Source organism: Bacillus rossius, chromosome 1 (assembly GCF_032445375.1).
Source record: "Bacillus rossius redtenbacheri isolate Brsri chromosome 1, Brsri_v3, whole genome shotgun sequence".
NCBI lineage: Eukaryota > Metazoa > Arthropoda > Insecta > Phasmatodea > Bacillidae > Bacillus > Bacillus rossius.
Genome location: NC_086330.1, coordinates 67631348 through 67657224, shown reverse-complemented (window position 1 = coordinate 67657224; position 25877 = coordinate 67631348). Strand labels below are relative to the sequence as shown.

General features: G+C 38.7%; 1 protein-coding gene across 2 annotated transcripts in view; it reads left to right on the top strand.

Annotated features, from left to right (window-relative positions):
* The first annotated feature begins 16233 nt into the window (after nt 1–16233).
* Nucleotides 16234–25877, top strand: part of LOC134537076 (chondroitin sulfate synthase 1) — a 143380-nt gene continuing 133736 nt past the window's right edge. Inside the window, exon 1 of one of the 2 annotated variants that reach the window (XM_063377323.1) lies at nt 16234–16257. The gene's annotated coding sequence lies outside the window, so the exon portion shown is untranslated. Of the gene's footprint in view, nt 16377–25877 lie in introns of both variants that reach the window. The other variant, XM_063377314.1, reaches the window with a different exon arrangement.

Genomic DNA, 25877 nt, shown 5'->3' with positions numbered 1-25877 from the left:
TCAACAGTCAACAACACCGGCACTTTATGAACATCATGTATATGATTCGCAATAAAGTATTGCTCTAACCTCTCGCAATAAATGTCCCAATCTTGTGACAACTCAGACATTTCAATTGCTCCAACATTGCCAAAAATGCGAACAGCTTCTTCTTTAGGCGATAATGGCGATCCCGCCGAAGAAACTCCGTCTTCGTTAACAGACATTCCGTCGCGGCCGGTAGGATATCCAGGCACATAAAATTTATCTAAACAATCTTCCAACAATTATTTTCCTCGTCGCCATTTGTTATGTACTCAAATAAGTATACTTATTCATATATAAACCACTTTAATCACACATTTATAACCATAACGATACATGATGTTTCATTACTCAACATAACAACATCAGTCCATAGATATCATAGATCTTTACAGACATCACACTCTACATTAATACACTACAGTTACACATTTAAATTAGATGAAAGTTAGTTACGTAGATTAACGAGTAAGAACTCGACACACGTGGCTGGCTAGGAGCCTTCGACGTTAACGATTACTTGGCTTTGGAGCCGAAAAACTGCGTAACTCATTTACGCTGTCCTTAAACTCTGGACATGAAAATTACTTAATAAATGCAAAACTCCCTGTTGGGATAAAATAATTAGGTAACGAGTCGCACGAAAAGACCTGCGACTGAGTGGGGTCGGCGTATAGCTGGTAAAAGGATTTGAAGAACTTACACTATTGCTGAGACTTGGATGAGGCGCGAAATCTGAAGGATCTGCGTTCGCGGAGCGACCGACCCCTGCGAGTCCCCGACGGCAACTGGCGCGAGAGCGCCGTGCGACCTCGCGCCGAGACACGTGAAGCGCGGAAAAACAGCTCTGACCAGTTTTGGACTTAAATGACTTATTTCACAATATATGATTATTGAACAATTGGACATAATTTCCCTTGAATTAATTATTTTTTAATTGTTATTAATTTGGTTGTTTTTGATTTAAAAGAATAATTACTGATTTAATTTAGCGCATTGCCACACCCGGCCGGGTGCTGTAATCGACTTGGTGTTCGTCGCGGTGCACTCCTACCCACTCGGCGGACATCATGCTCTGGTGTGTTCGATGCACTTAAGAGTAAGTGTTGTTGTGACATAACGGCCTGTGCGAACCAGAGGGAGCACCAGCAGTTGGCGTCAATGTTAATGAGTCTTGCCATATGTGCCAACTAGCAATAAATGAGAGCCTGCATGCTAGTTCGCAGGGAGAACATGGACACTTATTCATGGTATGACATAGCCACATTCCCAGCGGATTGCAGGTAACGAGTTCACTGAAATACTCGGGTTGTTGTAGCCACAAGAGTTGCTAATTAGTAGGCTAGTTAATTAAATACTTAACTAAGATACATTGGTGAATGGTAAGGTAATTACTGAGTTAAATATCTGAAGCTCTAGTATGTTTATTTTATTATCACAGCACCCTCATACATGGTGCTACTGATAACTTGGCCATCATTACAGTTTTTTGAAGCCGAAGCTTGATGCAGTACGTATAAATGCTTACATAATCGTGAGTACCAAGGAGTTTGACATAAATTGAATTAATGGCCCTCTGGCCTTAGATCCAAAGATCTAGGACAGGTGCTCTTGGCATCTTTCATTGAATTATTAATGAGTTCCTGATACACACGATACACTGTGAGCTACACTTGACCGGATAAAATTATAAACTACTCTAACCATTACACGTAGTGGTCATCCCCCAATGGTTGTGCTACAACAAATACATAGATCTAATACATAACATAAATACTAAAAACCACCGGGTATGTTGTAAACTAAATTATATAAAGCAGTGTGGAAATAGTGGTTGGTGCTCGTCCTTGTACTAGAAATAGGCCATGTGGTTTGAACAAAGTTTGAGCCCCGAAAGTCCTCGGGCCTAAACTAAAATAACGAGTTGGTACACAATTCGCCTAACTGGCAGCCCTATGTGGGCGAAGCTGAAAACATTGGTTCGACTAGAAGATATTAGTTGTGGTCTGAGATGCAACCCGCACCCAGACTAAAATACTAAATTATATATAATGAAGAAAAGTTCCATATGTAGGCACACATATTTAAGCAACGCGGCCGTTGAGTTCCGGCTGGCCATGCATGCCATCCGCAGGGCCAGATGCACAAGTATTATATTAGATTGGTAGATCAAGGATGGTGGGCCCTGCGGGGTGATATATACCTAGTCAGTGTGATAAGTGGTGATGAACTGGCTGGGAGAGAAGCTTCCGCGTGTTATCCCAGCCCAGCTTTCCCCGAAAACATGCAATATGAAAAACATGGATCGAGCCATGCCTTCAGCCTGGCCGCACTAAATCATAATTTGGTTACATTACTAATTAGCTTCCTTCCCTGCAAAAACATTGTATAGCACTTGATTTATGAGTAAAATAACAATATTAAAATGAGGAGCAATAACACTGGTTGATTGCCGCTTAGGCGATGTACACTGCGCTGGGGCGCCTTCTGGTTGCACACACCAGAGCGAAGCAGTGATGTGCCATTGCAGCCTGTGCGATCGGAAGAGCACCGACGGATGTCGTCACCTGCATGGCAAGAATAAATGTATAATAGCTTTGCGATAAACTTAGGGGTAAAAAGAATAATATTTATTTTTACAATCAATTGTGATTGAGCGAAATTCATATATAACTAGACTCATATGGAGTGCATTTCAATACCAGATTAGGTATCCTTTTTTGCGAAAAAATATTTATACCTTATACAAGCTTATCAGTATAGATGTGATGCAATTAAAACATGACACATTTTTGCATTTAAGGAATTTAGTTATACGAAAATATTGCAATATAACTTTTCATAAAACACAAATTACAAAAACCTATCAATTTTCTACACAGCGAAAATTTTCGTATTTGTCATTTGAAATTTTAAGTAACAAAAATATTGCGAATATAACTTTCGTTAATATTTAAGACCATGTTTCACACTACCAATCCAGAAACAAATGTAATATCATTAAACTTTAAATTGTAGTTCATTTACAAGCTGTTTCCCATGAACAAACGAATTTATACTTATGAAAGCTTAAGGCTCTAAGTTTCGGAGACTATGGAAGCTATAAGTTTATAATATATATTGAAGCCAACCGTCGATGCAACTGTCGCACAGGCCATTATGCCACACCGACTCCACCCTTTTAGCATGTGCGTACCATAAATACATCGGTGGTGTAAGTGAGTTCAGCGAAGGGAACGACCGTAAGGTCAATGGGTTGATAGCCGCCCGCTCAGAGGTTTTAATATGTTCATCCACCATTGGCATGTGTGTATTTATCTACCGGCTGTAGTAACCAGACTGCCATGTAATTATTTGATGGCGTACCACTTATGGTCACCATGGCCTGGTCCCCAACCTGCTGATATCCATATCTGCTGGCGCATGCACCCTAACATCGTGTTCACAGAGGGCCCGTGGATGATGGTAGGGAGTGCCCAGTGAAACTCCCTCCCCCTATAAGAATGTACATGTCATTTTGATCTGGTTAAACACCCCAAAAAGGGAAGTCCACTGTAAGGATGTGTATGACCCATTCAGGGCATTGTAGTTAATCAAAACTCATTATTTGTGGGTACAACCCTCAGCACCATTTGATGGAGGAAGTTTAAGTATGTAATATTTAATGGAATAGTCCAAGCAAGTGACGAAAAATCTTGCATTTGACTCTAGCATACAATAATTATTCATAAAATAAATAATCATGTAAACCATAAAACCTGTTCAATTAATATCCAACACCATTTAATTATAAAGGAATGCTGTAATACTTTTAGTCTATAAGTCCAAATAAGAATAGTTAATTTTTATTTGCATGGAATTGGCGCGAGAGGATGCTTTTGCCCCTCTCGCACCCTTTCCCTGTCTCCGGCAATCTGCATCCAAACGCGGTCCGGAGCGCACGCATTCTGCATCATGGGAGAACTTTCAATGTTGAAACTTTGGTCTAACCATTCTGTTCCATGTATAATTAAGCTGGAGCCTAGGTCTATGCTAACCAACTTGACTCCGAACCCTTTCACAGTTCAACCATTGGGTGACCCTATGCATGCGGTTTGCTTATGTATGACACTGGCCGACTTCCGTCCGAGATCCTACAGACTGCACTATCATTGCATACAGCTATTTGTGTGTATAACCCACTCCATGGGACTTACCAGTTAATGGTATCTCGCCCATTTTCTGTTACACACGTGGTTAAAGAGACTGCTGCAGAATCAGGGCACATGTTTTTACAGTACATTGTTTTATAGTGTGTGATGTGCCAATGTGGCTGTGTGACAGGGGCGAATATTCTACGTAATCATTGTAAGCAGTGCTTACAGTTTGAAAATGTCCTACATATGTGGTAATGCAAACTGAAGTGGCATCTATCAGTGATATACACTTGAATAGCTAACACACAGTCTCTTATCATACCACCTCAATGACGCCCCGCTGTTTGTAATTATTAGACAGTGGACACCCCTCCCTAGCAGCACGTCATCCCTACAGGCTGGCTGAAGCCGGCCGAGCTGCCTACTCGCCCTCTGCGGCATCGCGAAAAATGGCTAGTTTCCCCGTCGTGGACACCCCTCTGTAAGCACTTCTCCTCTTGAATACAGGCAGCTGTGAGCTCTTATTGGCCAGACCGTCACCCCCTCTCACGTATGTGCGTGCCAGAGGGAGGGCGGAGGTCCGCTCAGCTGGGCATCCCGTTACCATCCGCCTGTAAGTTGACAACCCAGCCGTGCACGCGGTAAGCAGATAGCTTCCTGCTTGCAGCCACTATCAGCCGACTGGAAATTCAGACACCGCTTATCGAAGCGGGGAAAGCGGAAACTCTCCTCTACGACGATCTTAGCGCCATGATTAGCCTGTCAACAGCTTCTTGTTTTAATCATGTAACGTACAGCGATTATCAATAATTGAAATGTGGTTAAAGTGCGAGATATTATGAACGCATCAGGAACAATGTTTAGAAAATTTTTTTATTTTATGTGGTGTTAAAAATGCATTGAAAGGGTAGGACAATTTCAGCAATATATTGAGAAACTACGTGACAGTTTCGATGATTTGTGGTGCAAAATTGAGGATAATTTGGTAGCTTGACAGAAGATAGTCAGCCCAAAAAAAAAGAAGGGATAGATAACATTTCGAATGACAAGAATACTTGTTACAGACGATTATATTTTGAAATCATAGACACAATTAAAGAAAAAATAAGTCAAAGATTTGGTGATATTGGCAGTCTCTTCTTCATTGGTTGGCTCAATTTCATTGAGTTTTCTATTTATTCACGATCATTTCCCGAAAAACTATTCCAGTCCTTAAAATTTTCTTATGGCCAATTCTTCGATTTTGCCAGACTGAGAAGCGAACTTTCCGTGGTTTATTCTTCAAAAGAATTTCACAAGAACAGCGTGGCCGAGTTACATAAATATTTGTACTTGAATGATTTGCACGAAACTCTTCCCGAAGCATAGAAACTTATTTGTTTGGTGTTGACGATTCCGACCACTAGTTCATCTGCAGAAAGATCCTTCTGTCCTGAAGAGAATAAAATATACAGGTATTTCCGTAAATCTCAAGGGCAATCGCGGGTCTCAGCATTGTCTTTGTTATCAATTGAAAAAAAAAAAGGTATTGCAATACCTAACAAAATATAATACGTTTTACGACGATGTGATCAACATGTTTGCGAAGCAGGGCCGTCGAAATCAGCTTATGTATAAGTAGTGACTGAACACTTGGGTTACGTTTGGTATTTTTAGAACTAAAAACATTAATGCATAGCTTTCCTTTCATGACACAGAGAATTAAGTTCATGAGCGTCGTCCATCTTGGCGGAGCGAGTCACTACCAGTACCAGGCTCATCAAATCTGAGGGTGAGTTTACATCCACTCGTGATAAATTAGTAAAGAAACATTATAAACATTTTACTAAAACAAAATTCTCTATTCCTTAGGCATGTTAGTTTTCTGAACTGTCTCCTAGTAGTAAGTTCGTAATTATTTAGTAATTTAAGTTAAAATGGTTTAATGCATTGCTTACACATGCAATCAACCCACGCCTCGCCACTGCTGTGTGATTTAAGTTCAATGACCAAAGAGTTTTAATTATTTGTAGTGTTTTCACCTGTCCATGCTAGTTAGGCATCAGCATCTTAAGCTGAGCAGGGCAGTGCCACAATAATAGTTATAATAGTTCACGAACTATCTTAGCCTCGAATTCAGAATACCTCACGGGGCCGACGACCCACCCCTCTCTCGTGCTTAGTTCTGGAGATTAGCCTGGTATTCTTCGCAGAAATTCGCATCCGCCAAACTGAGTTCACCCCGAGGCTGTGGACATAGGACCATGAGTGATGGAATATTTAATTGGTAAAGATTAATCAAAATATCGTAATCATTTGTTTTTCATATTTAAAGGAATATTATTCGCTGTGCGACTAGGCTGCAAATCTTAGCCCGAATCATTCCCGCGCTCCTTGTATTTTGCATGGAAAACGTGGCCATCAGTGGCCCGGATCTGCCGAGGCCACGCTAGTCGTCGCTGACCCGGCTCAGGGGTCGGATGCATCCGCTCACCATGATGTCTACAAAATCTTGCCATCACCGTCTGTAACTGCCATAGTGTAAGTTTCTTAATCATTTTTCATCGGCCCCGTGGCTGGCCCTGCCTTCGGTGCGATTGGACAGAACCTACGGCTTCACTTAATTCTATTTTTGCAGTAACACGTTTGCGAGTTTTACATTATCTTCCTTTGTAGTTGACAGGCCGCATGCGTGCATTTATCCTCAGGTAATAGATTTTGCTTGTGGACTTCCTAACATCGCCCGCACTAGGCCGTCTACGCACTAAACGTGCCAACTTGCTACTTAAATTTCTAACCAATTCATTACCATGGCACATTGTGGTAGGCCGCACTCACCCACGTGAGAGTGTGCTCGTGAGAGCCTTCCTCCATGCTTTAAGCCAGAGACTATTTCTCTCGTGTGTAGTGTCGCTGTCATTCTGACGTGTAGCATAACTGAACTAAATTCAACTCCTTTCAACTCCTCGCCATACTCTCTATCAGCTGTGTGTGTAACAGTTATGTAATTGTGTTGTGTTCCATGATCCGTGTTCTGTCGCTCCTCTAGTGTTTGCCATGGGCTGCGTCACAGGCGAGACATATCATCCTTATATAATAACCCGCAGACCTCCGCGCTACATACCAACATTATTGTTAATTTTTGTGTGACCATGTGTGTTTGAATTGACACCAATTGTGACGCTCCTCCAATCCGCACTGACAGCTATGGCATATCGCCACTTCGCCTGAGCATGTGTACCTGCATTTGCAGTCCAAACACCCCACAGCGCAGCACAGGGAAAACGAGTGCAATGCTACGAACACCAGCCACCGGTATATTGACTGTCGCCCAAGCAGAAAATGACCAGTGTTGTTTCACACCACGCTATTTTTTTTTACTTCTCATTACTACTGTCATAATCCAAAATAGGTAATTACTAAACAATGTTTCCTATTTTTAAACTCTCTTTGTGTGTAGGAGCAACCACAGCGCGCGAATTTTTTTGATTTGCTGACGAAAAAGACATGCTTCATAGCATTTAAGTCTTCTGTCGCACTAAGGTGTAAGTAGACCCGATTTAACCAGGGATGAGATAGTTTAGCTTCTTTCCGGTCCCGAATGGCGTCTTAAATTTACATTTAATCTCAGCCGTTCTATAGACCTGGTTAGCACAATATAAACTGTATTTTATTTCACAGAGAAAAGCGTGACAAGTAAAAGTTTCGGCAAACACTTATTAGTGATTTTATTCACAGGCATTATTTCGTTTCTAGAAGAATCCTCCAATTTCATGTTGAACTCATCTCGTGATGCAGAAACCGATGATCAACAATTATACTACAGACTAATATAAACTGGTAAACCCCAAACTGTTTGTTTGTAATTACTGTAAATAAAATACGTATTGCATTATTTTTCACTGTTTAGAAGTTGTGAATAGTAAAAATTTCTGTTATTCGATTGGAGCCGACTTAACCCTGTTCGAGCTCTGTCAGAAATCCTTGTAGTTCTGTTTGTAAAAGCCCTCTACCATTTTGAGTATGCCGTAGAAGAAAAAAATCATACTAAATTGAAATAAATCTTTTGACTTAATTTGAAAACGGAACTAGTAAATTTTATCAACTTTTTAGCGCAATTTTGGTGTGTATTATAAAATTTATAAAGAGTAGTTTGTTCAAAGCCTCATTTACTCATTATTTGTATGTTAAATAATTTGTTTTCAAGTAACTACAGAGTTGTCACCGAATGTTTGTTATGAATAAATTTGTGAATTGTTGGTTCTTGTTTGTATGAGAAGCTGTGTAACTTAATTTTTTAACCTACCAAAAATTTACTACAGAAACCAACAGAAAATACAACAGAAAGAAACACATAAATCTTCAAATATATAGTAGAAATCATCAAGTTTTTGTTGGTTTTTATGCGGGAAATGGTCACTTCCTTTTGTAATCCTCAGTAGATATTAGCCTGGTGGTGTGGGGCGATAATTATGGATACGGTGCTCGTATGTTGTACACTGCCCATATTTTGGCCACATCCGTGCAATAAGCAGAAAACATTAAAATATGGCGAAAGTTTTACATAAATAATAGTTTTGACGTTTACGTGTATTAACCCCGATTCACAGACATGACTTCGCAAGCGTAAGCTGGCCCCACTCTTCAGAGAGTGGCTTCTTAATCCCTCACCTGCCCCCCTCATGATAGTATATGTTGTTTTATAATGTTCATGATTTGTTGATTTCGGTTGTGTTTCAGTGATTTCCATTGGATTCTATTGGTTTTTTTTGTAAGGAATTCTTAGGTTTTCTGTTACAATGTAGTGTTCTTTATTGGAATTCATTATAAAAAAATCTCTTGTTTTCTAATTACGATTGAATTTTGTTGGTTTTATACTGTAAATGAAATTCGAAATTTAATTTTTAAGTTATAATTTATATCACACCAATACTGAGATGATATTTATTTAATAAATTAAAATTATGTTTTTAAAATATTTTTTCATCATATGTATGCGAAAAAATATATATAATCTCAAAACATCTACCATATCATATCGAAAAAAAAAATGCTGGAGAATAAGTTATAGTTTTAAAGTTTTTTTTCTGAAATTCACATACGAACAATCGGGAAATCGAGTGTAATGATGCACACCGCACCAAACATTTATGACAAATCATAAAAGTTGACCGGAAGTATGCCTAACTTTTTGGAATTTCATAGCCGAATACGATATGCTTATATACTAGTTGTGTACGCGTATATGCTTGTTGTAAACCTTGAACATAGCTTAATATTAATTTGGAAGTGGCTTCATCGGCGTTACTCGCAAATTTTTTATGACTTCTGTTTGTTCACTGGGGAATCTTAATTTTAATTGACTTAACGAAAGCAGTACTAAAAATCAAAAGCATACTACAAAAGATTCATACAAGCGGATAATTAAACTGAATAGCACACGAACGTATACACCCGCCTGTACTTGCGCGCTTGTGCACATAATTTATGGATTCTGTAACTATCTTCGTGTGAATTAGGAACCCTAACCAGGCCGGTCGAGTTGTAGACATGCCGCCTCGGTGTACCACCGCCCTAACGTATCGTGTGCACTGCGTGTTGCCTGCTTATCGGTGACTCATGCATTTCACGAAAAGCACCTTCCGTGAGTGAATACTGACAAGACGACCTCTCCTTTTGTAAATTCCTTATGTAATTGTTGATAGTAATCCTCCAAGAATCCGTTAGAATATACTGTTATAAAACTACATGCGAAAAAAAAATCTGGTTAGACTATTTTGTACTACAGTCGCCAGGGATTTGTTTCACGTATTTACATCACGCTGAAAGGGGTGCATGAAATAAATAAAATAATTTAACAAAATTTATATTTCTTTATTTTTTGACGTGAATTCGATTAACGTCTTACTTGACGGTCGGGCGGCCACGCCAGAAAAATCGCTACACCAAATAATGTTTCCGAGTGATTGTAAAATTATGGAAAGTGGCCTTGAAGACTGTAAGAATTATTTGTTAGTTATTTGTTGTGGACTTAATCTATCAGTCGTTCTTCCATTGCCTCATGGGCCTTTTTCTTGAGAGATTGTCTGCTGACAAAAAAATTGCGACACCAAACCGCGACAAACTCGGCCCATTGTTTACAACCACTGGCTTAACTGACTCCAAATCAACATCAGAATCATCAGAGAGCATATCCGCGTCCGTTACCAAACAATTTTCTGCATTCCCCGTCGCTTCTCGCCGAGGCTCGCTCGAGCGCAAATTTCGCGCCTCATTCGGGGGCTCGTTTTGCCCCACTGACTCATTTCTCTGGGATACTTTGCCTCACCAATACCTACGACACTTCGCTGCATTTTTAATTGCTTCTGCTTGAGCGATTTGACTTGGTTTCTTTTTTTCTCCAACATAACCCGTTTTCGCTTAGGCATTTTGTGATTAATGGCTTCAAAACCAAAGTTAGTAACTTCATAGTTATTAAACTCAACTATGTACACCTAGTACTCATTCACGAGCAACTTAATGCTTGAATAACGTTAATCAGTATCACTTACGGAGTTACTCTCACTGTGTTCAATTCGACGCTCCCCACCAACGCTCATTACGTAATCACTGCAAATGTTAACCCGGAGAGTCATACGTAAAGACCACAAGAAAAGTCTGCTCTACTAAGATATATTTACTTGAATTCTATAGCTTTCATAGTTTACGAGTTTTAAGCGATGTCGAATCCTCAGCCGAAGTGACACCCAACCCGAAATTAAAGATATTCACATTCCTGTCAGAGATTCATGTCAAAAGGAACAGCTAACCTTTTTTTCTATTAGTGAATTACTTATATTTTTTCTCAGGTGTAATATACCCGTCTGTTATAAGAAACGTAATTCACCGATGCCTTGTTTAGCTGTAAGTAATTAACTTACTTTTACGCTTGAAAAGTCGTGTTCTCAAATTCAACTTTTTAAAGGGTGAAAGTTGTAAATATTTTTTTGTGTTTTTTTTTCTTGTAAGGAATATTCTGCTGGATGTTGTCGATGTTCGGAATAATCCAGATGTCACAACGCTCGAACATTTATACTTCCGTTTTTTTCTATACAAACATTCTTGCGAGCGTACGAACGGTGTTCGTTCGGTACTAGTTTCATGTTAGATGTTCAACATCCTGCAGTAATATGACGAGTCAGCACAAACATCCAAAATCCAAGGAAGCGTCTTTGCGACCCGCACTTTACTGTGGCACAGAACATGGCGGAACTAGTCTTAGAAGCTAGTAAATTTTAGGTATTTTCACACGAGTGCAAAAAAGCCGTCGTTTTGAAACATGTAAAAAACTAAGCGTACCTACATACAGGGCCATCGAGAGAAATAAAGGGCTCGGGGGCAAATAATGTTGTCGGGCCCCTCCCTGTTACTTAATACACAACTTTTCAAACCGTTCACTATTTTAAAAAAAACCGGCAAACATTTAACAAATTATAATGCTGAATAAATAGGACTACACCAAGTGATATTTGACATTATTTTAAGAAAACGTTTCAAATATTTTTCCCCATAAAACATAATGTTCATCCTTAATAAATTTGCAAAAAATGACATTTTTTTTTATTTTTTAAACTTAAATAATTTACGTAATACTGAAAAACTTAAAATATTACATGCTTAATACCGAAACTAGTTTTTCGCGCTTTCATATCAGCGAACGTTTCAATAACAGAACAAAACGCGTCAATGTCGCGCAAGGCTTTATTCAATGCATAATGTCCCTAGATCACAAAGAATTTGTGGACCTATTATTGACCACAGGTAATTCTTTATCCTGTTAATCACTCTGAAATAATTTCCTGCTTGATCGAAAGAAACAGGACGTACGTAGAATAAACGCACGCAACACTCATATTATGAAATAAATAGATGAAATTAAAAAAAGTGGCTCATAAGAAACATGCTCTCATATTTTTTTAACTCTCAGCGAAATTACACTTGATGTGTATTTAATATGTCACGTAACAACTATTTTTTATTATCTGCATGTTCAGCGATACACATCACTGTTTCTTGTGTGAGATTTAGGATCTTAGTAGTTACAGGTCATTTAATGAATATTCCAAGCAAACAGAAGACAACTGGATCGAAAAAATTGGTTGTCTGTAAAGTCGGTTTACGGACGATAGTTTAACGTGACAACGTCATAACAAAACATTGATGAAATGATTGATCCAGAAGAAAATGAAATATCATATTCAGCCTGAGACTGAGCCGTAATAGGTTTTTGCAACCAAACCATTTAGGCATTAAAATATTATATTCTTTGAGGAAGAATTTTTTTTTAAATTTTTCTATCGTTTGTATGATAAAATCTACCTCTGCATACTTTTATGAATAAAATTGAATCATTTTTATTGAATTATCACCATTTTGTATGGATACAAAGAAGGACTGAAATTAAATATACAATTTAATTAGGCCTAATACATTTATTTTTATCTGCATTCATTAATTCAAATATATTTATTACTTTTGAAGTGTCGTGCGCGCCGTATTTATTTTTATAAGAAAAAAAATTCAGCCGCCGGGATTTGATCCGTCAACCTGTCGATTGGTAGTCAATTTCAATTTCAATTTAATAAGTTTTTATTCATACATATTCACACTTTACATGTTTTGGACATTTTTTGGAATGGCACCCCAGCACGCAGTGCTCTTTTGCCAAAGTTATTTTATAATTATTTGCAATGATTCATATTATTTACAGTATTGGTTTGAATAAAAGGAAAATTTTTTAAAACCTTTTGTTTTGTTATTTGGAGCCTTCTTTGGCTCTATGTCTTTTTCTTGACGTTCAACACTTTTTAATATACATTATTTACAAAACTATTAACATTACAACTATATACATTATGAAGCACTATTTCTTTGAACTATTTCACTTACGACACTGTGGTGGGCGTTCGTATTTGGTCACTGCTTTGGCACTTTGGTTGGTGTCCGTTGCTAGTGGTTAACTGTTGCTGCCCAGTCAGGGTGGCCTGCCTGGGTGGTAGTTAGTTATTAGTTTATGGGAGTGTGGCTGTGTTATGTTGTGTTTGCCAATGTTCTGAATGAGTGTTGACGGGTGTCGTGAGATTTTTTGAAAGATTTTGTCTGCGTACTGAGTGATGAGTTCTCTGGGTGGTTGAATGTTTGCGAGTGCGTGCAGCTGAATGTTGGTTACATGTCTGTATTTACCGAGTGTTGATCTGAGAAGTTTGTTAAAGCATGTGGTTATTGGGTGGAGCCGGATGTCGGGAACGTGTGCAAAGATTACTGAAGCATAGAGGAGCATGGGGACAATGTACGCCTTGAAGAGGCGCACTCTGTCCTGGTCTGGTAGGGGGCTATGGGGCCGAGAATGGAGGAGAGCGAGTTAAAAACGCGGTAGGCCCGGGCAGTGGCAGATGAGAAGTGCGGTGCTTACCACACGGCCACGAGGCCATATTGGAAACAATTGTTCAGATGTTATAAATTAATAATATTCCACGCACGATATTTGTTTGAATTTCTTTTAACTAGCATTTTCTCTGTCGGACTCGAAATATTTACACGCTCGTGGGCTCATAACTATAATACGGTGTGTGATTTAGTTGATAAACTAATAACTCATGATAAATAATTACCAATGTCAAACTAAAGCGTGAAAAGAATCATACCAGCAATAAATATTTAGTTACACAGCTAAAACAATACTGTTTAAATATACTGATTTACACTAGTAATTAAAATAATACGTACTTGTAAGAACGCCATTTCCTTGCGAATATACTCCCGTGGCGCGGTGCACAACAATAACCTCGAACCCCGCTATGTTGTCGTCTGCCCCAAGCCGTGTGTGGCGACATGCGCAGGCGTGATCCAACCGGCGCGACCCGCCTATCCCTGCAGCATGGCGGGGTGAAACCTGGGCAGTACACCGCCACGTGCCGGCCGAGTTCCGCAACATACCAGAGAGATGCCACGCATGCGTAAATAGGACACATCCGTAGTGGGACATCCGTAGTGGGACAATTTTTCGTGCGTGCAGCCAGCGTTCATCGATTTATTAGACATTGTCACGTCAAAAATAATGCACACACAATAACTTCAACACTATTATACTTCGCCAAATGTATATGTGCACTTTGCCCACTGTAACACGCTAAAACGGAACGAAAATGTTAGACAAATTAAGGAGCCTAAATAAATCTGAGTTACTGGATGCAACAGAAGCTGTCCCGGTCTTAAATTAACATCTCCCTCACGCAACATCCACCTGTCGTGGATGGCAGACTTCTCATTGCCTTGTCAGGTTTTTAACATTCCGCTGCCAAGCGATAATCAAGCCCATGGACGTAGATCTCGGGGCGGCCAGGTGGGCCCAGCCCCCCTGGGATCAAAAAGCCCTTATTTAAGGGGCCCCACTTGCGCTTGATAAATCATAATTGTGAAATGGGAATAATAAATCCTATCCCGCGGGCCCCCGTGGGCATCCTATATATTTTCGCCCATGATCAAACCTCTTCATCTAAGATGAAACAAAATATTTTAATATGTATGTATGTATGTATGTATGTATGTATGTATGTATGTGTATGTATATATATAGTCTTTCCCTGCAGTCTGTTACTACTTTCTTCCAGGTAGATTGTCTTATAAAAGTTACCGTGGCCACGAATTTAAACGTGATATGAGCATATTGCATAACTTAGGTTTCCAGATTTGTAAATTTAGTCCTGCTATTAGGGTAATTCTACGCATTAAAAAGTCTTGAAATGTAACCGGACCCCGGGGATTATGTCCCCCCTCCCCTTTTTTTATCATCCTTCTTGACGGCCCTACCTACATACAATAAAAAAAAGTGTTTTGTAGTGATTATAACGGCCGCTTAAGTAAACACTTTAAAATATTTACCATGATTTATTTGCTTACAAAAATTGGCGTTATTATTTCATCAAAAAGTATTGCTGACGTTGATACATCTTAAGGTACGGACACAATCAATTTAAACATTTCCCAAGCATAATACAGTATTGTACATAACTATTAACCTTCTACAAGCGTACAATGCGATAAGCATTAACATAAGCGCGGTATTAGTAATTAGTAGATTCAGCTATAGATTTACTTTTTGCATAATACTGTCGTATTGCTTAAACCTTTTTACGTTTGCGGCCAATCAGGTCTGAATTTTACACTTTACGTCGTCATGTGAGACCTTTATAGAACATAAAAGAAAATGCAGAAGTTGACTAGATTGTGTCAGATATTATTTTATTTTGTTCATTATGTTAGCACACTTTTTTAAAATAAAAAATCTTTCTGCGTTTTATTTCGAAATTCTTTCACTTTTATGTATTTTAGTCTGCGAATCTGATTTCATTTTCCTTATAAATACGCAACCAAATACAGCTGCATTTATTCTATAAAAGCTTAAACAAACAAAAATAAACATGAATTTGATTACGTGTAGGTCTCTTATAACCAACAGTTGTGCTTTTTGTTTGTTAGGTAAGTACTTATCGCAATAACTATAAAGAGTAAATGTTTATGTCGATTGTAGACCAGTCTTTAAATGTAGTTACCTAATTCATGTTAACAATTGATACAAGTAGGTAAGAACTTTGAACTCATTAACTAATAATTTTGTTACGGTTGTGGCATGCATTCAATTGAAAAACGGCGTATCTATTTAAGTGCAAATTCACGTATAGAATTAAGATTATAATTATTTGAACGCAATCTCGACATAAATTCACCAATGAATGGATTGTTTCAATTTTTAATTCTCGTTAGTTTATATATATTTCATACGCTCCTCAATCGTTCCGGGTACCTACTATGTCAAGGGTAACAATGTTCTTTAATCAAGATAATCTACAACTCGTGCTATGGCATTAGCAAGATCGTGATAATACAGCAACGTAGACTAGACATAATATCCGCGAGTAAATAAGCAGATCGATCAGACCACAGAATCAGACGCTGACAGCGCCCGCCCAGCCGGAACCTGAATGGTGCTGCCATCTAGGAAACTGACTCTCAACTTCTTGCACTCCGTACAGCAGCACCATTCATTTCTCCAGTGTGACGGCGCGAGGCGTGCGTTCGGGTACGTGCTTGAGGTCGTGTGCATGTGCTGGAAGTTGTCATAAGAAGGGTTTTTGTTAAGTATCAGTGGCATTGATGTGACATGTTGGATGGATCAGAGGATAACATCTGGCGAATAACGTGAGTAGTCTAGGTTATCCGTTTGGTTCAAGCACATACTTTTGTTGGACTGTTGTCGTTCCATCAGTTCAGCAAAATCTAGAAAAAAAATAAGAAAAAAAATTCACTAACAATGTTGTGACACGGAGATGATAAAAAAAAAGACTAAAAAATTATTTCAATATTGTTCTGAGTTATTTTGTCATTCAGTTCATTCGCTGAATGTTGAAATAATAATTAATTTCGTGCATACTTTTGATTTTAGTTACAGCTAATGCTATTAAAAAGTTAACTTGGATAAATTTAAATAAATTTTGAATTAGTACATATTTATTAAACTAGGCATAGTTGGTTATATTTGATTGTTAAATAAAACTGAGTAATACTATTAGAATTATTATTTATTTAATGTGCTAGGGATAAGAAAATTAGTCAACGTAAACTTAATTAAATTTTAAGACACATTTTTAGGAATATAGTAGAGGCTAACGCAAAATTTCATTTCGTTAATCCGTGGAGTGTTTGGGGGGGGGGGGGGACCACTTTGGCCGCTGATTGTTTTCAAATTCTTTCATTTTGTTGGAAATTATATATATATATATATATATATATATATATATATATATATATATGTGTGTTTTAGGATTTCGGGAGGGTGTGTGTGAAAGGATGGGGGGTGGGGGGGGGGGGGTGTTTATAATACCTCTCGCCTCTCCATCACCGTCTCTTTCATACGCCCCTATCGAGAAGTTCTATTAAACTTTAGTGTTCACTAAATTTTAGCGTGTGGCACTATATACTAAGTTGCTCTCTTAATTCTATTAACATCAGCTGAAAATAAACATGTCTAGAGTACCTAGTAAATAATCAAAACCATTTGCTTGCTATATATCTGCATTCTTTGATTAACTGTGTGATATTTATGTGTATATGTATACAACGCATATGTATCAGCCTTTGTGCCGATATTAATGCATTATCATTGTAAACCAGACTTATATTGATATTGGTGTTTGAACACAATATTCTAAAGAGGCGCTGGAATTAAATAACGGAGTGGTGCGTTTACAGGTAGTGGAAAAGAACTTGGAAAAAAGAGGAGGGGGGAACTGGTGTAGGGTTTTTCCGTCTTCATTTTCATTCCTGTATATTTTTGAATTATTAAAAAATTTATTGCTATTTTTAATAGGTACTAAAAAGAATAGTATGTTGTATCATAATTATTACAATATGATTGTTTTCACATCAGCAGGCCCACTTAAGTGATAGTTATTAATGTAACGATTCAATTTTTGAACCAATTATATGTTGTACCCCCATAATAATTATGTGTTTGGCGGGGGGTTGCATTTAACATCACTCTGTTACCGCCCCACAAATAGTCTATAAGGAACTTCTTGAATTCGCTTGGGATTTAATTTTTTACTGTTTTGGCGTATAGTTTGATGATAATTGCTGGCCAGCTCTGTGGAGAGAATCTGGAAAAGGCGTAGGTCTGTACAGTTGGCCTGGAACCGGGACAGAAACCCATTGCGGGAGAGAATTTTTCCCCAGTTCAGGCGGGCCCGGATCGAACTCCCGCCCCCCACGAACGGAAGTCAGATAATGCTACGGAATGACCAGGCACGCTCGGTAACTGTAAATTTAGCTCGCCTGTTGAGTGCATGATCTTCAGCAAGAATGTTGCCAAGGATGGGTGCGACAAGCCTGTTCCCCCCTCCTTTTTTTTTTTTTTTTATAAACTAACCCAATTGTTTTACCTGTTAGAGTTGCCACCAACAAAAAAATTCAGAATTTTAGAGTTTTTTTTTTTAAGTTACATAGCAAACTATTTTTCTGTGCTTCCTCCTTTTTGCTCAATATACGTGCAGTATGACTAGGCATTTCGTGTTTGTAGCGAAATATGTAATATAAAAATGGACCCAGTCCCCAATATTTACAGAATAATTCAGAAAATTAAAAAAAAAATTACGATAACTTAGAACTATTTTGATACTGTACCTACTAAAGGAGTTAAAAAATATTTTATACTTCAAATCCTATTTTTACACTTTCCACTTCTTGAGTAGTGGTTATTTAGTACTAATCCTATGAGGTATAATAATTTCAAACAGATGCAATATTTTTTCCTATGAGAGAGTTACTGTGATTTCTTCACATTTACAGAAAAAAAACTGCTTCTCTTCCCATGGTACCAATTCAAAGTTTTTCTCAGAAATGTTTGTTGCAATGAATTGTGTTCTTTATGTTTGTTTCTACTTTTTTTCCCCGTGATATTTTAATTGGTATAAACTGAAATATTTTTATATCCACACTGAGAAATTACAATAAATTTACGAAATTTTTATGAAGAATTAACCTCAAATAAACTAAGAGTTCTTCGTCTTTTCAGATAACTTAATCTTCATAGAATTACGCCGTATTTCGACCCCAGGGTTCTGTTTCTAGGTTAAACACACACGTAGAAGAAATAAGGTTTTTTTTTGCAGGAGTCTTCAATAGTTTTTAAATTCTTTGCTAATATACCAAAATTACCGTCGTAGATTCATGTTTAAAGCCAATAAACTTAATACCCGTAATTTTACGAAGATAACGGTACATTTACTAAGATCTCTGGATAATTTGTAACAAACTTTCTTCGTAAATTTTTGGGTGAACATTTTTAACAGTGCAGTGGGTTTTATCTACTTGTTTTGTCCTGGCATTGGATTTTTTGCTTGTTATACAATGGAAAATGTCCAGCGTAATGCCTTGTTCGTTGGAGAGGGGGGGGAGGGGGAATAAGGTTGACAAGTTCTTAGCCTACGCCGAAACTTGAAATTGTAATTGTCACACGCCGGTTCCCGAACACGGAAGGTGTCACCCAAGCATGGTCGGAGGCAGGATGCAGCCTGGCTCTAAGACCGTTATAAGGCCCTGGATCAGCCACTCCAAATATCATAACTGCAGTTTTCCGCTTGGTCACATTTTTTCCTTGCTGACGAGGGACGAGATCTATTTGGTCGCAAAGTTTGCAGACTTGAAAAATGACTATTATGGTTACTATTATTATTGTTGAGTAGCTGCGCTCCGTGGTTTCACTGGTGGTTTAACGGTTAAATTTAACTAAACCGGTTAAGTATTTTAATTGCACGACATAATCTGTTATAACTTTACGGCCTATAGTAATCTAAACTTTGCCACACACACCTAGTGTGCTCAGAACATAGTATGACTTGCCATGGTTTTTAAGATTTTTTTTTTTAACCACCTGCTCAATTCTCCGCTGTTTTGCATGAAGTGACGTTTCTTGCTGTCTGGCTATCTTCATAGCTTGAGCTTTTTGTGAGCTCTGCGAAAGATTCGACTTGCGTTTGCGAGTCACGATAAAAATAAATTCAAGTTACTTATAACATTTACCTATAACTTTCAACCAAATCGATCAATAATAAAATCAGCTTAATCCTAGAGACATGCAAAGTAAATTGTTATAGAAATAGATAACTGTTACTAGCGCCGTTAGTTCGCTAGCCGCCGCGAGCTCCACTAAGAGGACGGGTCTCACCAAGGAGGATAGGAAGTTGCCAGACCTTACTATATGACCGTGTGGCGCACATAGGTAAATGACACACACTCACTGTGTGTATGTCTTTGACCTATGGTTTTCTGGTATAAAAATGAATTTACCCATTTTTCACTCCATTAGGGATGGAATTTCATAGTAATATGTGGCCTATGTGTTAATACAGGTAATGAGCTAGCTATGTGTCATACCTCATCCGAATATGTTCAGCGGTTGGTGCGTGAATAAGTAACAAACTTTCGCATTTATAATATTAGTGTTATTTTCATCATTAAATTGCTTTGTATGCGATTGTACAAATATTCCATGAATTTTGCTGCCCATTTTGTGCCATTGCTGCAATGGCAGTTAAAATACACGGACACAACTTTCAGAGGTCACTTTTTTTGTATTGTAAATTTTTTAAATTTTTTATCGTAGCCTGTTATGTAAGGATTCTATGAAACAATACTAATGGTACCTGAAGCGAATCATCCTATCCCTCCTTTTTTAAAAAATGAACATAGTTTTGTGAAGGTGAATAAATGTCTGTATGACTGCACGTACGAATCAACAAGAAGGTGACTGGAGACGCAGAGACGGACTAAGAGCGGATCTGTGAGACGGAGCACCCTGAGGAAACCCACAGGCTCGCAGCAACGTCCACCACGTTGAGCTGAGGCGAGCATCTCGGGTGCGCGTCGCACCGCCGCGCCTTGTCGGTTATCCTGGGAGGACGCAGGGACCTTCGAACTCGCGAACTGATGTTCCGTCAAGTTCCCACCACGGACCACGTGGGAGCATGAAGTCGGATTAGTGCCGAGGGGGGTGAAGCCAAGAGGGAGAGAGACGCACAGATGATTGCGCCATATTGAAAATACCCTGATTTGTCCATGTGTGGATCTTTGGCCGCCATATTGGGAAGATAAACTGTTCGGTAGTCTCCTGGCAACGATCCGGTTTTTTTTGACGCCACGTTTTCTAGCACATACTCCAGCTGTACGTATAAAATTTTCTTGGGTATTATAATCTGCCATTTTTTATTGAATATAAAAATTATATGCGTAAATAGCATATATTTGTCATATCAATTACGTGGAAAGTGTCTTGGTGTTAACAGACGCCAGGATGTAATCGCCAAGATGAAATAATGTGTTACTTAGGCGAATGCACATGCCGTAACAGTTACCCTAGGCTCGGATGTTGATTTCAACAAGTGTTAAAGATAAGTCCTGTGGACTGCCGAGCTAGAATAAAACGCAATAATAACCTATCTGTACTGTGAGTTGTGGCTGATATCTGTACCCCAGAACCGGCGCAAATCTTCAGGATTAGTGCAGCATACGCCTTGGCGGGTGGGCGCGGGGTTCATGTGAATCACACGTGAAGGAAATGACTCGTCAACTGATAAAAAAATGTTGTTTGCAAACATCATGCTCGGAGAACCAAACGAGCCTTGGACACATTTTGGAAATTTTCAGGAGTGTGAAAAAAAACTGCTCTTTAAATGATAATGTACTTCTCCATCAACCTCCATATGCTTGTGCCCGGCAAGAAATTTATGATTAATTTATTCAAAAATAGGACTTTCTCCAAAACAGCTGCATACATAACAGTGTAACTGGACTTAATGTTTGTCTGACTCAACTGAAATTTTGGACCAAGCTCTTGTGGCTGTAGTTAAATACTTTAGAATAGTTTTTGATTTAGTAAGGAAGTTATGGTTGAATATAAAACTAATTTTTAAGCCATAACCTACAATAAAACAAAAATCCTCAAATTTGGACTTAGACTCCTTTGGCAATGAGATACAGGTTTTAGGCGGGAAATGGTGTGTGACGCGGAAATGGTGCCACGCGCGTGAGAAGTAAAACTTCTCACTTAAAAAATCCATTCAAACGAGAAAACAAAAATTTTAAATAATTAATTTTAATAAACATGGCGACGGAAAGCCTGCACAGAGTCTTGCAGTTATATGACTATGTTATTCAGCATTCCCCCTGCCTATCGTTGCCATCGAGTGCAGCATTCTTAAGCTTTGCACTTTTTGTTACGCTGAGGATTTATCGTAACGACTTACCCTACCAGCTTTAAGAAGTTACGACTTTTAAAAACAAAAGAAATTAAAGTTTTGCTACACTGTTAGAAATTACAGTAGATTTACCGACATTTATACGAAGGATTCGCCTAAAATAAATTAAGAGTTCTTCGTAAAACTGCGTATTTAAACTTCAGATTTCGGTTTTTCTGTATAAACAGGATAAACACACACACACGCGGAATACATAATACCGTTCTTGCAAGTAGGCTTTACAAGTTTTTGTAGTTTTGCTGATATACCATGATTATTCTTGTGGATTCATGCTCAGAGTAAATGAACGTAGTACCCGCAAATTTGCGAAGATAATGTAAGGTGCAAATTTTTTAACAGTGCAGGTTATGAACAATTTTTTTTTCCATGTTTGCAGATGTTTTTACTGGGAATGAAATATGAACATGAGATGAAATAATGAGTTTTAAAGATTTTTAATTGTGCAGGTTAAGTTTTGTCACTGTGGTTATGATTTTATAAAAAAGCGGGAGGGTGCCTGGTCTCTTCAGACTTGTTGTGATGCTGATTGGTCAAGTGAACGTGTCACCTTATTGAAGGCACCGTGGATGTCGGCTAGAAAAATTCTCCTTTGTCAACGCAGACAGTGCTCCATCTTAAGTTCACTCTGCTCGAAGTGGGCTGCCAAGCCAGGTATAGTCTGTGACATGTAACGTCTCTCGAATTTGACAGTCCTCAAATAAGTACCAATGACACCCATTTACCAACTGTCGCTTGCAAATCAACGCATGATGTTTGTTTAGGAACACACGACCAAAAGAAGATGTAGACAATGTCGACAAAAAGAAAACAGCGGGTGAAGGACACTTGGACAACTGGCACTACTTTCGAGAATTTTCAGATTCCAGAAACGTTAAACGACTCTTAACTGTGGCTACCGGGCGAGGATGTTGCGAGCGGAGTGAAAAATGGAATCTTTTGATGCGAAAAATTTTGAAGTAATTCTTTGTAGGCTTATCTGAGAGAGCACACGCAGTCGCTTCCTCCCGAGAGCCGCGATGTGTGCGCTAAGAAGCGCGTGGCACTCGGTGAAGGGCGGCGATTATGTCACATCAGGCTCACTCGACTTGCCTACACAATGTCAAGTCTTATTAGAAAGCTCATGGGTCGGTAACGAGGACACGTCACGTGGCGGGTTACACGTGATTTCAAGGTTACCGGGTAGTTGGTTGTGAAAAAAAAGGGGGGGGGGGGGGCTTAATCGGCGACCTGTTGGTATAATAGCGCGTGGGGTTAACGACACTGTAAAGGGTGCTTGTAAGTTTTATGCTTCCCTTTAAAAAAAAAAAACGTAGATAATGTGGTTACTAGTTAAAGAGAGCAGAGCAGCATGCACTTTTGCCATTAATTACTAGTGAATGTAAAGAGTGGAGCATTAAATTATTCCATGTACTAATTATTCCTGTGGACTGAATTTCAACTATGAATTTTGCTAACATAAAAAAAAAATTGAGGGAGTCTTTCAGTACTCGCCAGTTGCGTGTAACGTTTAAACTCGGTAAGGAGCAAATTTATGTGTTTTCATGTTGCAAATACACTTAAAATACGAAACTCGGACATAGAATTAAACTTGGAATCCTTAAAAATAATTCATAACGTGATAAATATACGCGAATTGTGTTTTAAACTACATTTCTGGACGCGAATCACACGTAGTTTCCGCACCTGCGCTGCGGCTAGAATTCGCTGCCGGAGCAACTACGTCGACTATTGGATCATTTGATTAGTCGACCAATATTTTAAACTATATAATGAAACGGCTCTGATAGAAGTGAAGAAAGACTTGGAAAAACACTAAACCCCGGCTTTAGACATGATTTTTGACAAATTTTATTTAAACACTGCCCAGCTTGTTAAAATTCACTAAACAGTTAATACTAGTAATTTTATCTTTGTATTTGTGAACACCGTGGTTGTTACACATTTCCGTTCCTTCACTTCCGTCACGTTCACGAAATTACTCCCATCAAATGCCGTATATCGAGAGCTAAGATGTTAATCATCAATATAGTTTTCATTTAATGAATAAAAAACATTTTTTCGAAAAAAAATATATATTTGAATCAAATTAATAACACCCCACCCATGCATCAACATTTGCCAAAAGTTTTTGATTCCAGGGGGGAGGGATGCCCCCCCCCCCCCATGCCCGATTGGGTAACCACGTCTTCTTCTTGTTCATAACTACATCTCGCCTCACTAACACAAACACACACACCCTAACCAGGCGGGCTCCTTAGGGCGTAGGTTTATTTGTTGTAGACACAGTGCACTCCAATAGACGAGTAATTCGTGCGTTCTTGCCTGCTAACAAAATATCGCAAGTTTCCATAGAAAGATAAAATTGTTTATCGACTATCACAGGCTGTTAAAAAAAACGTTAGTGCAGGTAAAAGTGGCTACAAAGGATCTACATGAACTGCTTTCAGCAATAATTATAATTCTAACACTTCTTCGTTTAGGATATGGAATTTCTTTTGAATCTTCTCCCGTAGAAATTATCAAGCCGAGCTGTTTCTACGACGTCGTAGCAACTTTGAATATATATACAGTATATATATATATATATATATATATATATATATATATATATATATATATATATATATATATTCAAAGGTAGCAACGCCAAACCACTTGAGGATCGGGGACAGCTGAAGATTTGTGGTCGTGACGCGTCACACATGCTGTATTTTAGCCGAGTTCGTGATGTCTGATCATAGACTAGTAGATAACAGTGGTACTACAATTGTAAGACATAAATAAATACTATCAGAAACGATTTGCTATGATTTATGCCTGACATGATATGATGGGGCTCCTGAACATAGTGGCGTGAGTCGAGAATTTTGCTAATTTGAATTTGCCATACCCAATAATAATTTGAACGTTCCTCAGGTGACACAGCAGCTAACTCAAAGCTGACTTTTAACCATGTGGTAAAGGGAGCGTGCAACATGTGGTTACTTGTGAACTGTGTGTGTGTGTGTGTGGGGGGGGGGGGGGGGCTGGGCCCTCCTGAAATTAATAAGCCCCTCACTGAGGGTGCCCGCTTGCGCTTGCCAAGTCGTGACTAAAATGGGATTGATAAACGTAAACATCAAAACTATGTTTTATGGACAACTTTCTGTATATTTTTAAGGTTTTCTGCTTATTGCATGCATAAAGGCCAAAATATGGGCAGCTTATAACAGACAGACACCTTGTCCAGAGGTGACCTGTGTCGGTTAAACCCACGCGCAAAACTCACGGGCCGCGCGGGCCCCCTCCGGTGCGAATCATACAGACTTGCGCCCTTGGACTCTGGTCAGCCATGGCAGCAATTGGCGCCGTGATTAAAGCCCCCTTACGACGCCCTACCCAAAGCTAATGAGGTCCAGGTAAAACCTGCATAGGAGCAGGGAAAACCCTGGCTAATGCCACGCGAGGTTCAGGTAACTTGCATAGCTAGCAGGAAATCACTAATAAAATAGAGGAAATGTCCAGTTGAGCGAGGTATTGCCGTCGCTGAAACTAAGACCATCCCCCCTCTGGCCACACCGATAAAATACGTGAACTTACTGTACGACAGTTATTTTAATACTTTTGTGGCTCTTTGATGGATTCATGATGATAATAATAATAATACTAAACGTTACTCATAATTTTGGATTTCTTCAAAACACAATAGGTATATGTTTCAGGAACTGTATACTATGTGTTTTGCATTTATGAATATTTGGTAGTTAATAAAATTGAGTTTGTTAGTGTTTATTTCTGCATAGACAGCCAGGCGGTGCCTAGACACTTTACCGGTATTCTGTGGACCTGTGTTCGATATTGATTACTGTTACCGTGGTTTTCCGAAATAACTTCAAGCAAATCTTAAGAC